A 16,076-nucleotide genomic window follows, 5' to 3' on the forward strand; every position below is an offset into this window, starting at 1 on the left:
ACATAGCATGCATGAGAGCCCAGAGAAAAATCATACCTCCGATTATATTATGGAATAGCCATGGGCATCGTGTCTCACCTTGAGGGGACAATTAATATAAGGCGAGACTATCAATGGAGAGTGTAATCATAATAAAACATAGAATCAGATCATAAGGCGTCGTTTCATATACTTGAAACCTTTAAAATAGTCATTATCATAATAGAGTTGAGAAATCAAGAAATAACTTAACATTTTCATATTGTCATATTAATGGTAGGAACATATCGTCAACATATCTGTCATAGACATTTCCTCATATTTAACGTCATCGATGTCATTGTAATACATATCCATCATTTTTGTCATAAAAGCTTACAATATCATAAACCTTTGTTTTGGAAAAATACGAACATTTGAAAAACGTTGACGGGTTATCGGGAAAGTAATCATACCTTAGAATCATAGACATCTAACTTTTAAAAACAAGTAAGATATGGAGACAAATTTTAAATTCATAATATCGGGATCATGCCTTTGAAATAAAAGGGACGAGCCTTAACATACCTGTTCCACGTCCTATTAGCTACGCTTATGTGTCCGAGCTTGTAAGTCTACATTTAAGATAATTCACACTAATGTTAGCCTTTTCATCTTACACTTGTACCATAATTCAAATTATACTATTTTATATTCTGCCGAAAATCGGGCAGCATCTCCCCTGTTTATATGCCTAGCCCAAATTTTTAATTCAGCAGCCAACAACAACAACAACAATACCAACATCGATTATAATGTTTTCAACTCCAAAATATCTCATAAAACAGCCCACACGCTGTTTTCCAATTTTCATAACTAATTAACTCAGTATACAATTATTTAATCGCGTATTCTTCGTAAATAAACTAGTATTAGCACAAATAGAAAGAGATTCATACCTTTCTCCCTTTAATATTTCTTAATCTCCACTTTTCCATGCTAAATTTAGGCCACCACACACTGTTATATGATTCTGCACCAATAATTATACACTACCCGGACAGGAATTGGGAAATTATACCTGGTTTTGGGCAAAATTTTGGTTGGGGAGTTTGGGAGAACTCTCCAGATTTTTGGAGAGTTTTGGGGTGTGTTTTTCGTGTGTTGATCTGAAAATGAGGGGGGGGTTTCCCCCTTTTTATGACGTTTGGAAGCTGCCAGAAACTACTGGAAAATTGCTCATCGCGTTCGCGCTGCCTTCTGGCGCGATCGCGGAGGGTAATATAAACTCCTTCTGCGCGTTCGCGTCCCTTTGGGCGCGGTCGCGCAGGGTTAAAGTTTCTGACTGGATGTTCGTTCAGTAAAACGGTCTTAACGTTTGATCCCGATATCGTATGATGGCCCACGACCTATGGTTGGAAAGATAATTCAATTATCTAAAACTTTTATTTCTGGGGTTTTCCCAAATTCTAAACTTATAATACCGTTTTTGCCCCTCCAAGTCGGATCACCCAAACATGTTTTCTTAAATCGTCCTTTTGGAGGGTCTACACTCATTTTTAGCTTATGGGTCCTTCTTAGGACCTACTCAACTTTCCATATACTACTCACGTGTCCCTTCTCACGTCTTTCACAAAACTCCGACATGTGGGCCCCACTTAGCTTGCAGCAACGAGGGCTTTTCGTCAAATAACATATAAACTAATTTACACCATATGGTCTCCCAATGTCATATATATGTTATTATTAACTTCTTATAACACAACCTTCATTCCATACTTGATTATCGAATTTTGTTCAGCGCGTTCGCGCTGTAATGGCCCTTTGGCCCATACTAAGCCGTCTACAGTTTTCGGTAACTCAAACTTTTTTCCGGGGTGTAACACTATGCAACTCCCAAAACATGAACATGGATATAATTGGCTTAATAGTACATGAATTATATAAACATGATTGTAAACTAGATCTGTGTTTGTATTATAACATGAAGATAGATATAAAGTATAACTTGTATGAAAACATGAAAGCATGTAGAAGTTCATGAAAATAAACATAAAAGTTCATATCTTGCATTTAAGAACTCATGGAATGCAAAGTATGGGTTTTCATGAATAATGGACAGATTCTCAATAACCAAAATAGACTATTAAGAACACAATAACGAATTAATAATACAACATAGTATATTATGGTACATGTACTTAGGGTTATCATGAAAATGGCTAAAAACCCTAGTTTTGGTGAAATTCCATATAATCATGGAAGAACGTGGCGTGGGGAAGAACAATGATGTTCGCACACATAGATAGAAACCCTACATACCTGTTAGTGCTCCAAAACTTGTAACTATTTGTCTGAACTTGAGAAGAATCCCAAAAGCCTTAATCTTGAATCCTTGCGAGGTGGTTTTTTTTTTTAAAATCCTAGGTTAGGAATAATGAATTCTTATTTAGAAATCATGGATACATGTTAGAATTCACTTGGAATGGCTGGAAAGGCTTACCTTGGTGTATTAGAATGGTCGGAGGAGGGAAAATTCGTGGTAGGGCTTGAAATGATGAAAAATAGAAAAACAGACTGAAAATGAGTATTTATATTGTTTCCTGCGTCAGCCATTGTACGGGCACCAAATACGGTCTGTACTTGATTATACGGTCACAAATACGGTTCGTACTTCAATGTACGGTATGTATGACCTGACCGTATTTCAATTGGCAAATTACAGAAACTAAGATTTTTCCAACAAGATTTACGAACCGGAATACAGTCTGTATTTCATTATACGACTCGAAGTACGGTCCGTATAACTGGGCGTAAATCCTGTACTGAAACAAATTTTAATCCTAACACTTCCCGTGTGGTTTTCTAAGCCCTTAATCATGAACATAGCTTAGTTAGTAGGTACGGGGAGTTACAATGTATAATAATACGAAATTGTTGTTTCATTATTAGAAAGGAGGAATTATTATGCATTATGAAGATATTTTCTCACCTCAGGATACTTTAAGATTTATATTTCGTTAGATCACAATTTTGTTTATTTATCCAATTCTTGCCAAATGTGTCTATTATACAAAAGTTTATTCGTTTTAAAAATAAAATAAAGTATAAGTCTCTTTATTCATATTACAACTTAGGTTGGGTCATATTACAACCATCTGTGGAACTCTCTATACAACAAATTGCTTATCAAGTGCCAAGAAAATTTAACTATACACAAAATGGCCAAAAAAGAGATGATGTTCTTGGGTGTTATTATGGCTCCCATATTGATGTTTTTCACTATGCAAAGAACTTTGGTTTATTTGAAGATAGTGACTATCCAAAGAGGGAGTAGTTCAGAAGCTGATTTTCCCGAGCCCCTCCCAGATGAGGTTTGTTTCTCCCTTTTCAAAAATATTTTAGTTAGAAAAGTCATATATTTTTAAAATAAGAAACTTACTTTACTTTTAGTTTTTGCATCTAATTTTTTGGGATTTTGCCTAAAACATGGTAGAATGTGAAATATAAAATTGGATTAATCACTCGTATCTGTACGACAGATATTGCTGAAGAATGGCAAAGAGAAGGCTATGAGGACTTGGTCATTGCAGGAGTTATTAATCAAGTGTTGAAGCGCCAACCTATTGTTAGTGCAATTAGAGTCTATGACTGTCTCGTGCATTTCGAGGGAGAGGTACTTATAATTCTTGTTCTTAAATTAGATTGTTATAAATTTAGTTTTATTATTGTAAAGATAATTACTTACCATCTCCGCAAATTTTCTTGTTATATGTCTTAATATTTAGATTTTATGTTATTGTAGGAAGTTTATATGAGACCTTTTGAAATTGAGGATGATGAAGGAGGACATTTATACTAATACAAAATTGTTTTTGCATTGTTAGAAAAGAGGAATTATTATGCATTATGAAGATATTTTCTCATGTAAGGATGCTTTAAGATATATATTTCGTTAGATCACAATTTTGTTTCTTTGTCCAATTCTTGCCAATGTGTCTATTATACAAAAGTTTTTTTTTTTTTTTAAATAATGTATAAGTCTCTTTATTCATATTAGAACTTAGGTTGGGTCATATTACAACCACATGTGTAACTCTCTATACAACAAATTGTTGACCAAGTGCCAAGAAACTTTAACTATGCACAAAATGACCAAAAAAGAGATGATGTTTTTGGGTGTTATTATGGCTCACATATTGATGCATTTCACTATGCAAAGACCTTTGGTTTATTTGAAGACAATGACTATCCAAAGAGGGAGTAGTTGGGAAGCTGATTTTCCTGACCCCCTCCGAAATGAGGTTTGTTTCTCCCTTTTGAAAAATATTTTAGTTAGAAAAGTTATATAATTTTTAAATAGGAAACTTACTTTATTTTTGGTTTTTGCATCTAATTTTTTGGGCTTTTGCCTAAAACATGGTAGCATGTGAAATATAAAATTAGATTTATCACCTGTATCCATACGATGGATATTGCTGAAGAATGGCAAAGAGAGGGCTATGAGGACTTGGTCATTGCAAGAGTTACTAATCAAGTGTTGAAGCGCCAACCTATTGTTAGTGCAATTAGAGTCTATGACTGTCTAGTGCATTTCGTGGGAGAGGTACTTATAATTCTTGTTCTTATATTAGATTGTTATAAATTTAGTTTTATTATTGTACTTACCATCTCCCCAAATTTTCTTGTTTTATGTCTTAATATTTAGTTTTTCTATTATTGTCGGAAGTTTATATGGGAGCTGTTGAAATCGAGGACGGAGAATGAGGACATTCTATACTAATATGAAATTGATGTTGCATTATTAGAAAGGAGGAATTATTAGACATTACGAAGATATTTTCTCATGTAAGGATACTTTAAGATATTTATTTCGTTCGATCACAAATTTGTTCATTTGTCCAATTCTTTCCAAATATGTCTATTATACAAAAGTCTATTTTTTTATTTTTTTTAAAGTATAAGTCTCTTTATTCATATTACAATTTAGGTTGGGCCATGTTACAACCATCTGTGGAACTCTCTATACAACAAATTGCTGATCAAGTGCCAAGAAACTTTAACTATACACACAATGGCCAAAAAAGAGATGATGTTTTTGGGTGTTATTATGGCTCCCATATTGATGCTTTTCACTATGCAAAGAACTTTGGTTTATTTGAAGATAGTGACTATCCAAAGAGGGAGTAGTTCAGAAGCTGATTTTCCCGAGCCCCTCCCAGATGAGGTTTGTTTCTCCCTTTTCAAAAATATTTTAGTTAGAAAAGTCATATATTTTTAAAATAAGAAACTTACTTTACTTTTGGTTTTTGCATATAATTTTTTGGGCTTTTCCGTAAAACATGGTAGCATGTGAAATATAAAATTGGATTTATCACTCGTATCTGTACGACGGATATTGCTGAAGAATGGCAAAGAGAAGGCTATGAGGACTTGGTCTCGTATCCGTATGGCGGATATTGCTGAAGAATGGAAAAGAGAGGGCTATGAGGACTTGGTCATTGCAGGAGTTACTTCAAGTGTTGAAGCGCCAACCTATTGTTAGTGCAATTAGAGTCTATGATTGTCTCATGCATTTCGAGGGAGAGGTACTTATAATTCTTGTTCTTATATTAGATTGTTATAAATTTAGTTTTTTTATCTCCACAAATTTTCTTGTTATATGTCTTCATATTTAGTTTTTTTATTATTGTTGGAAGTTTATATGGGACCTGTTGAAATCGAGGACGGTGAATGAGGACATTTTATACTAATAGGAAATTGTTGTTGCATTATTAGAAAGGAGGAATTATTATACATTATGAAGATATTTTCTCATGTAAGGATACTTTAAGATATTTATTTCGTTCGATCACAAATTTGTACATTTAGTCAATTCTTGTCAAATGTGTGTATTATACAAAATTTATTTGGGTTTTTTAAAATAAAGTATAAGTCGCTTCATTTATATTACAATTTAGGTTGGGTCCTATTACAACCAACTGTGGAACTCCCTAACAACAAATTGCTGATCGAGAGCCAAGAAATTTTAATTATACACAAAATGGCCTAAAAAGAGATGATGTTCTTGGGTGTTATTATGGCTCCCATATTGATGCTTTTCACTATGCAAAGAACTTTGGTTTATTTGAAGATAGTGACTATCCAAAGAGGGAGTAGGTCGGAAGCTAATTTTTTCGAGCCCTCCCAGATGAGGTTTTTTTCTCCCTTCTCAAAAATATTTTAGTTAGGAAAGTCATATAATTTTTTAAAATATGAAACTTACTTTATTTTTGGTTTTTGCATCTAAATTTTTGGGTTTTTACCTGAAACATGGTAGCATGTGAAATATAAAATTGGACTTATCACTCGATTGCTGAAGAATGGAAAAGAGAGGGCTGTGAGACTTGGTCATTGTAGGAGTTACTAATCAAGTGTTGAAGCGCCAAACTATTGTTAGTGCAGTTAGAGTTTATGACTGTCTCGTGCATTTCGAGGGAGAGGTACTTATAATTCCTGTTCTTATATCAGATTGTTATAAATTTAGTTTTATTATTGTACTTACCATCTCCACAAATTTTCTTGTTATATGTCTTAATATTTGGTTTTTTAATTATTGTCGGAAGTTTATATGAGAGCTGTTGAAATTGAGGACGATGAATGAGGACATTCTATACTAATAGGAGATTGTTGTTGCATTATTAGAAAGGAGGAATTATTATACATTATGAAGATATTTTCTCGTGTAAGGAAACTTTAAGTTATTTATTTCGTTCGATCACAAATTTGTTCATTTGTCCAATTCTTGTCAAATGTGTGTATTATACAAAAGTTTATCTGTTTTTAAAAAATAAAGTATAAGTCTCTTAATTCATATTACAACTTAGGTTTGGTCAAACAAATTTTACTTCTACCCTCCCCCTCAGTCAACTCAACTCCCAGTCCGACCCCTTAAGGACAATCTAATTTAGGTCAGAATCAGAACCAGTATGGCAAGCCCTTAATTAGAGATTCGAGTTGGCTTGTTCCGGCAGACATGTCACCCTCAATTAAGCTAGATAATTTGCTTGTACTAATATCCCGAACTTGAATTCGAGATTTTCAATTAAGAATGAAGAAATACTCAATACTACTGTTACTAATAATAACTGGGATTCTTTAAAGTGTCATAGCAAAAGGCGAATTGATTTTTTTAAACTTCCCAGAGATTTCCTTGTTTGGTCATTAGCATAGTAAGAAATAAATGATATCTGGGACTTCATGCCTTTATTTTTGTAGGTGCATGCATGCTTCGTTTTATTGTTTACTATTCTTTTGATTGTGATCAACTGAGTTTTAGGACATGTTTCATGAAAAATGTTTTTCAGAAAAAATAAGTGGATTTCTTACTCAAATCTTTATATTATTAAATAAAGTTTTTACAGGCCTCAGATTAAAATTTGGCTTTGGGCCACTAATTTTATTGAGATGTTCTTGAGAAAAAAATTAGAAAAAAAAAACAAAAATGAAGTAAGTTTCCTAGTTTGAAAATATATAACTTTTCTAGCTAAAATATTTCTGAAAAGGGAGAAACGAACCTAATTTGGAAGGGGTTCAGGAAAATCAGCTTCACAAATACTCTCTCTTTTGGGATAGTCACTGTCTTCAAATAAACTAAAGTTCTTTGCGTAGTGAAGAGCATCAATATGAGAGCCATAATTGTAGAAATACACAGCCGTGGAGATGAGAGAAGGTTGAGTATTATTGACGAATTGATCATGTACGATTAGCTCAATTTATACACATAGTAATTGTAGAGTCCTAAGTAGTAAACAACTAGGAAATACAGAAATGCACTCCTAATATGTATACAACTGCATGTACACTTAAGCTAGGAAAACCTATTGTAAGTCAACTAGGTTATCTCATAGATGGAAGACTTCATATCCATGCATGAGTCTTCTATCTCACAACACTTCCCCTCAAGCTTGTGAGGTGGTGGTATGCACACTCCTAGCTTGCTTCTGAATCTTGTGAACTCCTGCTTTGTCAATGCCTTAGTGTGAATATCTGCCTGTTGATCTTTAGTTCTCACAAAGTGTGTCACAAGTTGTCCTCTAGCTACCTTCTCCCTTACAAAGTGATAATCCATTTCCACATGTTTAGTTCTAGCATGTAAAACTGGATTTACTGTCATGTATAATGCACTGATGTTGTCACAAAATAGTGTTGGTGCTGATTTCAAGTACACTCCTATATCATTAAGAATGTATATTATCCAAGTCATTTCAGCTGTTGTTGAGGCCAGTGCTCTATATTCTGCTTCAGCACTGGACCTTGACACTGTATGCTGCTTTCTAGAGGCCCAAGAGATGCAATTTGAACCTAGATATATTGAGTAACCTGTAGTTGACCTCCTTGTTATTGCACAACCTCCCCAATATGCATATGAGAATCCATACAATGTAAGTGGTGATCTAGCTAGCAACCTCAGACCATAGTTTGATGTCCCTCTCACATATCTAAGAATCCTCTTTACAGCCTGAAAATGTTCAGTGTTTGGAGCCTGCATAAACTGGCTAACTAGATTAACTGCATGTGATATATCAGGCCTAGTTAGACACAGATATTGGAGACTTCCTACAACACTCTTATACAATGGTGCATCAGCTGTGTTTCCTGTTGCTAGTTGTAGACCATGTTTTTGTGCCAAAGGTGTGCCAACTGGTTTTGCAAGTGCCATATTAGTCTTCTTCAGCAATTCTGCAGCATACTTCCCTTGACTCAGATGGATCCCTCCTTTGAAATAATGTACTTCAATTCCTAAAAAGAAGTGTAATGGTCCAAGATCTTTCATAGCAAACTCTTTTGCAAGGCCAGAAATTGTATTACTAATGAACTCATCTGAGCTTCCAGTGATAATAATGTCATCCACATATAGAAGAAGTAAGATAATACCTCTTCTATTCTTAACGACAAACAATGATGAGTATGCTTTGCTGCATTAAAACCAAGGTGTAGTAAGTAAATACTAAACCTGTCAAACCAGGATCTAGGTGCTTGTTTGAGCCCATACAATGCCTTCTTGAGGAAACATACATGATCTGGATAGCTTGGATCAATGAACCCTGGTGGCTGACTCATATACACTTTTTCTTGAAGAAATCCATGTAAAAAAGCATTCTTAACATCCAATTGCCTTATAGACCAGTGCAAGCTTATAGCAACAGACAGAACCACCCTTATAGTTGTAGCTTTGACTACTGGACTAAATGTTTCTTCAAAATCAATGCCTTCAAGTTGTGAGTATCCCTTGGCAACCAACCTGGCTTTGTATCTATCAATAGTGCCATCAGACTTCAACTTAGTCTTGAGCACCCATCTTGAGCCAACAATATTCATGTCTGTAGTTCTGGAAACAAGAATCCAAGTCTGATTCTTGTTTAGTGCATCAATTTCCTCTTGCATAGCTACATACCAGTGGGGACTAGCAAGTGTTTGTTTCACACTTTTTGGCTCCACATCTATCTTTTCAGCAGTCAATGAAGTGTGAGTCATGGGCATTTTCTTTGCCTTGTGTCTAGTCATCATGTGATGTCCTTCTGCTGCTTCTAATTCACCTGTTTAAGAAGCTTCACTTGGATCTGAGGGGACTTGTATAGGTATATTGTCACTATCTCCAGTGACATTAAACCATATTTACAGGTCAACTTCCAATTGTATGCCTTGTGGATCCTGTACTGCAACACTGTTAGGACCTTGAGTTCCTCCATTTTCTTGTGTATGAGCATTATCACCGCCTGTATGAACATCACCTGCATGAGCATTATCATCACTTGTGACACTGTTTGTGTCATCTTCACTGCTGTTAGGATTATCATCTTGTGTCACATTTCCTTCCACATCATGGGCAGCAGCTTGAGAAAGCTCATGCACAAACTCAGTGTTTGTGTTAGTCGTCTGCAGTTCTTCCACAAGGCTCACATCATCTCTTGTCTCAGCATTGTTATTAGATTCTAACAACACTTCCCCTGAGATGTTACTGTGACCTGAAAGCTCAGCCTGTTCCTGCATATTAGGAAAGAACTCATGGAAAGTAGCTAGGTGAGGTGAGGACACTGTGGCACTTGGTTGATCTGTTTGAACATAGGGTAGAGTAAGCTCATCAAAAATAACATGTCTAGACACATAGACTTTCCTAGTCTGTGGATGATAGCATCTATATCCCTTGTGTAGACTGCTATAGCCAATGTACACACAATGGTATGTTTTAGGTGAAAATTTGTTTTGTCCCTTTATATAAGGATAACACCTACAACCAAAGACTTTCAGGCTGTTATAGTCTGGTTCAACACCATGCAACTTCACAAAAGGAACTTCATTCTTTAGAACTGAAGATGGCATCCTATTTATCAAAAACACAGCTGTCAAAAAGGCTTCAACCCACAGAAACTGAGGCAATCTAGCATGAAACAAAAGTGTCAATCCAGTCTCTACTATATGTCTGTGTTTTCTTTCAGATATGCCATTTTGTTCTGGGGTGTCTAGACAAGATATATGCCTGATAATACCACAATTTTCCGAGTGCTTGACAAAATCAGTCTGAATGAATTCACCACCTCCATCACATTGGAATATCTTAATAGTGTTAGAAAACTGTTTTTCAACCATCTTTTTGAATTTAAGAAACACTTCATAAAACTCAGATTTCTTTCTTAAGGGATAAAGCCATGTATATCTTGTATGATCATCCACAAAAACCACATAGTACTTCATATGTTGAGAGGACACAACTGGTGCTGGACCCCAGAGATCACAATGTATCTTATGTAAAGGAAACTTCTCAATTTTATTTCTTGAATCAAAAGGAAGTTTACAACTTTTCCCTAATTGACAGCTAGTACAGACAGTAGGCACTTTATTCCAACTTCTAACATCAATATTCTTGCTACTACTCAATAATTTTAAAGACTTCAAACTAAGATGACCTAATCTAGAGTGCCAAATACTCTCTGACTTCTTCCAATCCTGTGTTGCTGCTAAGGCATAGAGGTTGTTATCTTCCAGTTGATATAGTCCTTTTGTATTAGGTCCCTTGGCCAGTAGTGTCCTTGACTTCTTGTCCTTAACAGAAAAACCAAACTCATCAAACTCAAGTTTTGCACAATTATCCTTTGCAATTTTACTAACTGACAGAAGCTTTTTTGCAATGTTAGGAACTACAAGTATATCTTTAATATGCAGTCCTGATTTCTTTGTATTGCCAACGTGTGTAATATCAAACTGTGCACCATTCCCAACAATTATTTTATCAGTTCCTTTATAAGTGTGGAGATCAGACAGATTACCTGTTGTATTTGTTATGTGTGTAGTGGCACCTGAGTCCATATACATGGCTTCATCCTCACCTGTAGGATTCTGCAGGTTGACAGAAGCTAAGGCCTGAGGAAGATCTTCTTCAGCCTGATACGAGTAGTCCCATCTGTAAAAGCACTTCAAGGCTGAATGATTGTTTCTTCCACAAATTTGACAGGCCTCAGTACTAGTTTTTCCTTTTCCATTATTTGAACCCTGCATGCCTTGGTTATTCTGAGTGTTTTGGTTTGTGGTAGCCTGTCCTGCAGGTCTGAAACCCCTTCCTCTTGAATTGTAGTTGGAGTTTCCTCTTCTCTGATTATAGTTTCCTTTCCCCTACCTCTTCGTGTAGTGAAAGCCATATTGTAGTTCTGTTGTGGCATCTCCTCCCCTTCTTCCCTCATGTCAAAACCTCTAAGAGAGTTGACAAATTCATTCAGTGTGGGATATGGAGCTTTGCCCAACATGACAGTCTTAAAGGTCTTATACTTTGAACCTAGACTTCTGGAAAAGTTAATGACTTTGCTATCTTCAGCGACTGGCTTGTGTATAGCAGCAAGGCCATCACATATGCCCTTGAATTATTTCAAATACTCATCAAGTTTCTTTGTCCCTAACTTAATGTTTTGCAGTTGTTGCTTAAGTTGGAACTCTTTATCCTTTGTTGCTTGAAGGTAGGCTTCCTCCAAGCACTCCCACATCTCTTTGGCAGTGTTGCATCCAACAATGAGGTACATACTTTCCTCAGTCATTGTTCCTGATATCCAAGTCCTCACAAGAACATCTTGTTCATCCCAACTGCTCTCAGAGATCTTCTCCTTCTGTTTTTCATCAGCAGCCTTTCCAGTATCATCTTTGTCCTCAGATGAACATGTCTCAGGCTTGTTTTCATGGACTATTTTTGTCACTTTCATGACTTGCATCAACTGCATGATTTGAGTTCTCCAAATAAGGTAGTTTGTAGGCTTTAGCTTGATAGGACAAGCAGCCATAAGGTGATGCAGTGAGGAAGCAGAGAGGGACAAGTAAGAGGAGGCAGAGTTTGAGGCCATTATTGTGTTTACTGATAACAGGTTTTTGCAGCGTAGATGTGTGTTTAATGCTCTGATACCATGTAGAAATACACAGCCGTGGAGATGAGAGAAGGTTGAGTATTATTGATGAATTGATCATGTACGATTAACTCTATTTATACACATAGTAATTGTAGAGTCCTAAGTAGTAAACAACTAGGAAATATAGAAATACACTCCTAATATGTATACAACTGCATGTACACTTAAGCTAGGAAAACCTATTGTAAGTCAACTAGGTTATCTCATAGATGGAAGACTTCATATCCGTGCATGAGTCTTCTATCTCACAACAATAATAACTCTCAAGAACATTATCTCTTAATTGGCCATTTGTGCATAATGAAAGTTTCTTGGCACTTGGTCAGCAGTTTGTTGTATAGAGAGTTCCACAGGTGGTTCATAATATTTTATTGCAAATAAAGCCGATACGGCTTCTGTCGTACTATACACCGCCTTAAAATTGAAATAGAAAATACAGGTAAATTATCATATGTTAGTACACCCTGTTAAAAAGGTATAACATAATAGATATTATGTATATGCATATATACTCATACTTACTAATGAGACCCTGGTCTTGAACGTACGAGAGAAGTATAGGAGTAGACAAAGAACTATTGATATTTTGGGATAGTCACTGTCTTCAACCAAAGTTCTTTGCATAGTGTAGAGCATCAATATGAGAACCATAATAACACTCAAGAACATTATCTATTTTTTGGCCATTTTGTGCATAGTTAAAGTTTCTTGGCACTTGGTTAGCAGTTTGTTGTATAGAGAGTTTCACAGGTGGTTCATAATATTTTATTGCAAATAAATCCGGTACGGCTTCTGTCGTACTATACGCGTAGCACACCGCTTTAAAATTGAAACAAAAAATATAGTCAAATTATCATATGTTAGTACACCCTATTAAAAAGGTATAACATAATCGATATTTTATATATATGCATATATTCTCATACTTGCTCATGGGACCCTGGTCTTGAACGTACGGGATAAGTATAGGAGTAGACTTATCTTTCGAACTAAACTCAAAATCTACATGTTCAATTGCCATGGCGACTACAAAAGAAAAATGAGAACAAACAACCCACACAATGAAAGAAATGAATAGTGCATCGAAAATAATATTACAAATATTAATGTTCTGGAGATGGACTCGAAAATCATTGTCGACATGATCAAGGGAAACATATCTACTTCCTGGAAATTATATTCTTGGATTATCAAAATATAAAAGTACTAGTCTTCACTATTCTTATTACGACATTCAAATCCAATTAAAACACTCAAGAAGAGCGTAATAGTTACTCTGAATTTCTACTTCTCTCAAATCTGCAATTTCTACTTATCTCAAATTATCATGGCAAAAAATTCAAATGGATATATTGGCATGCCTTTCCATGAATACATTCAAATTAGACTTTAATTAATATTATTTTAAGGTATTCCTTCATTTAGTTGGAATTTGGTAGAATTTCAAAATAAAGATTCTGGAAGATCAACTATAAAAAAGTTCAATTACGAAAGACATTCTCCAAATCCATTTCTAATAAAGTACGTGTACATTATCCAAGTCCAACTTCTTATTAAAAAATAAAAATAATTAATTTTACTACAAAGATTCCAAGAAAATATAAAATAAAGGTACAAGTCTTCATTATTCATATTATAACGTTCAAATCTAACTGAAACACTCAAGAAAAGCGTACTTGTCTATTCTGTTATTTCTACCTATCTCAAATCTGCAATTTCTACTTCTCTCAAAATACCATGACAGAAAATTCAAATGGTGAATACATTCAAGATGGTGATGAATAAGTACTATGGATGAATTTTTTTATCAAAACTCTCCAAACCCTAACAATAACATTGTTGTCTAGGATGCTTTTCTTTCAATATGTAGAGGTGGATCAATGAAAAATTTATTTGTTGCTTCAAAAGATTGTATGTATATTTCTTGGTGTGTGTTTTTCATTTTTTTTTCTATCATTTTATGTATGTTGTGTTTGGTTTGGGTTAATATTTTTGTTTTTTTTGAAGGTCTCTTCACTTAGTGTTTTTTCATGTTCAAATTTTGTTGTTCTTCTCCAACTTGTAGCTTCCCTTTCTCTCAATCTTTTTCTTTTCTTTCAAGACCTGTGTAATTTTGTATGCTTGAAAATCTTTACATTTTCGCGGATAAACTGAAACATTTTCTTTGTTTTTATGTTTTTGGTGTTTCTGCTAATCATCTCTCTATTTTTTTAATATCTTATATTAACCGGGTAAGGGAGTTGGGTCAAACAAATTCTACTCTCCCTATCCAAACAAATCAGCCCACAGTCCGACCCCTTAAGAACAATCTAATTTAGGTTAGAATCGGGACCGTTATGGCCGACCCTTAGGTTCGCTCACCAGTGGGGTTAGTGTGAGTGCCATCACGACGGGTTGAGTCATGACAGATTCAGTCATTGGCTAAGCATAAGAATGGGTCCTGGCCAATGTAGAGCTATTGGTTGGCTCAATTATTCATTAACATTGTTAGGCCTAAGCTTGGAGTAGAGCTTCATGATGAAATAATTCATACAATTACTTGACACGTAGTATGAAATTAGACAACTGATTTGCATATTTATTTATACGTTTATTTTATTTGAAGACTCATGTGCAATTATGGTGGTAAAGAATTATGAGTCAGATATAATGACAATGTTTCAAGGAATGTAAATTGAAAAGAACAATTTCCCTATTACCTTTTTCTCTCAGTTGCTATCTTAATCTCTAATGTACTTTATTGATGAGTTTAACATTTATATACTGACAATGGAAACGTACTCTCTCACTATTAGGTTAATTAAGGATAAATGTAACAAACTACCTATTATTAGTGGAATAAAAAATCTGAAAAATAAGGCACACAACCGAGTATGATATTGTTACACCTTGGAAATTTCCCCGTTAGCGTACCGCGAATAGACCCACGAAGGGTACGATGTGTACGACATTTTGACAAGTGAGAAGTAATATTTAATGATTCTAAGTGAGATTTCAAAGGAATTTGAGGTAGGAGACGAAAGTTGTTAAGGAGAGAAAGGTATATGTTATGTGTCGGGCAAGAATTTCGAGTATCGAATTAATGATGGCTTAACGACATTTTGGAGAAGAGTTATAATGTCCCTTATGTATTCATGCCTCACGTTTCACGTTCAAGTTCATGTATTCGCTATTTATGTCTCATGCTTGGGCACTGATGTTTCATGAAACTATGTCATGTCAGTTTCCATGCCCCATGTCATGTTATGTCTCAGTATTCACGTTTCTATGTAACCATGTCATGTTAGTTCAGTCTCCACGTTTCATATCATGTTTCCTTCACGTTCATGTAGTCAAGCCATGTTCAGCCATATTCTTAACCATGACCCACCATTCGAGGACGAATGATCCCAAGGGGAAGATATTGTAACACTTCGTAGCTTCGGGCGAAAGTTTGACTCATAAGATGATAATATAATGGAACCAATATGAGGGTTATAGGAAGTGTTTTGAAAACCAATTAAGTCATAAGAAATGTCTTTGGGCAAAGAAAAGTTGGAAGCCACTCTACGGGGCATGTTTGCAAGTGAGTTTATAGAAGGTCTTACGTCCAACGACCATAACCCCTCTATTAATTTGGAATTTGGGAAAACTTCCTTGATGAAAGGTGTATCCCTTTGAAATAGATTTCCAACGGTATATTATGGGTCT

Source organism: Lycium barbarum, chromosome 9 (genome assembly GCF_019175385.1).
Source record: "Lycium barbarum isolate Lr01 chromosome 9, ASM1917538v2, whole genome shotgun sequence".
Lineage (NCBI taxonomy): Eukaryota > Viridiplantae > Streptophyta > Magnoliopsida > Solanales > Solanaceae > Lycium > Lycium barbarum.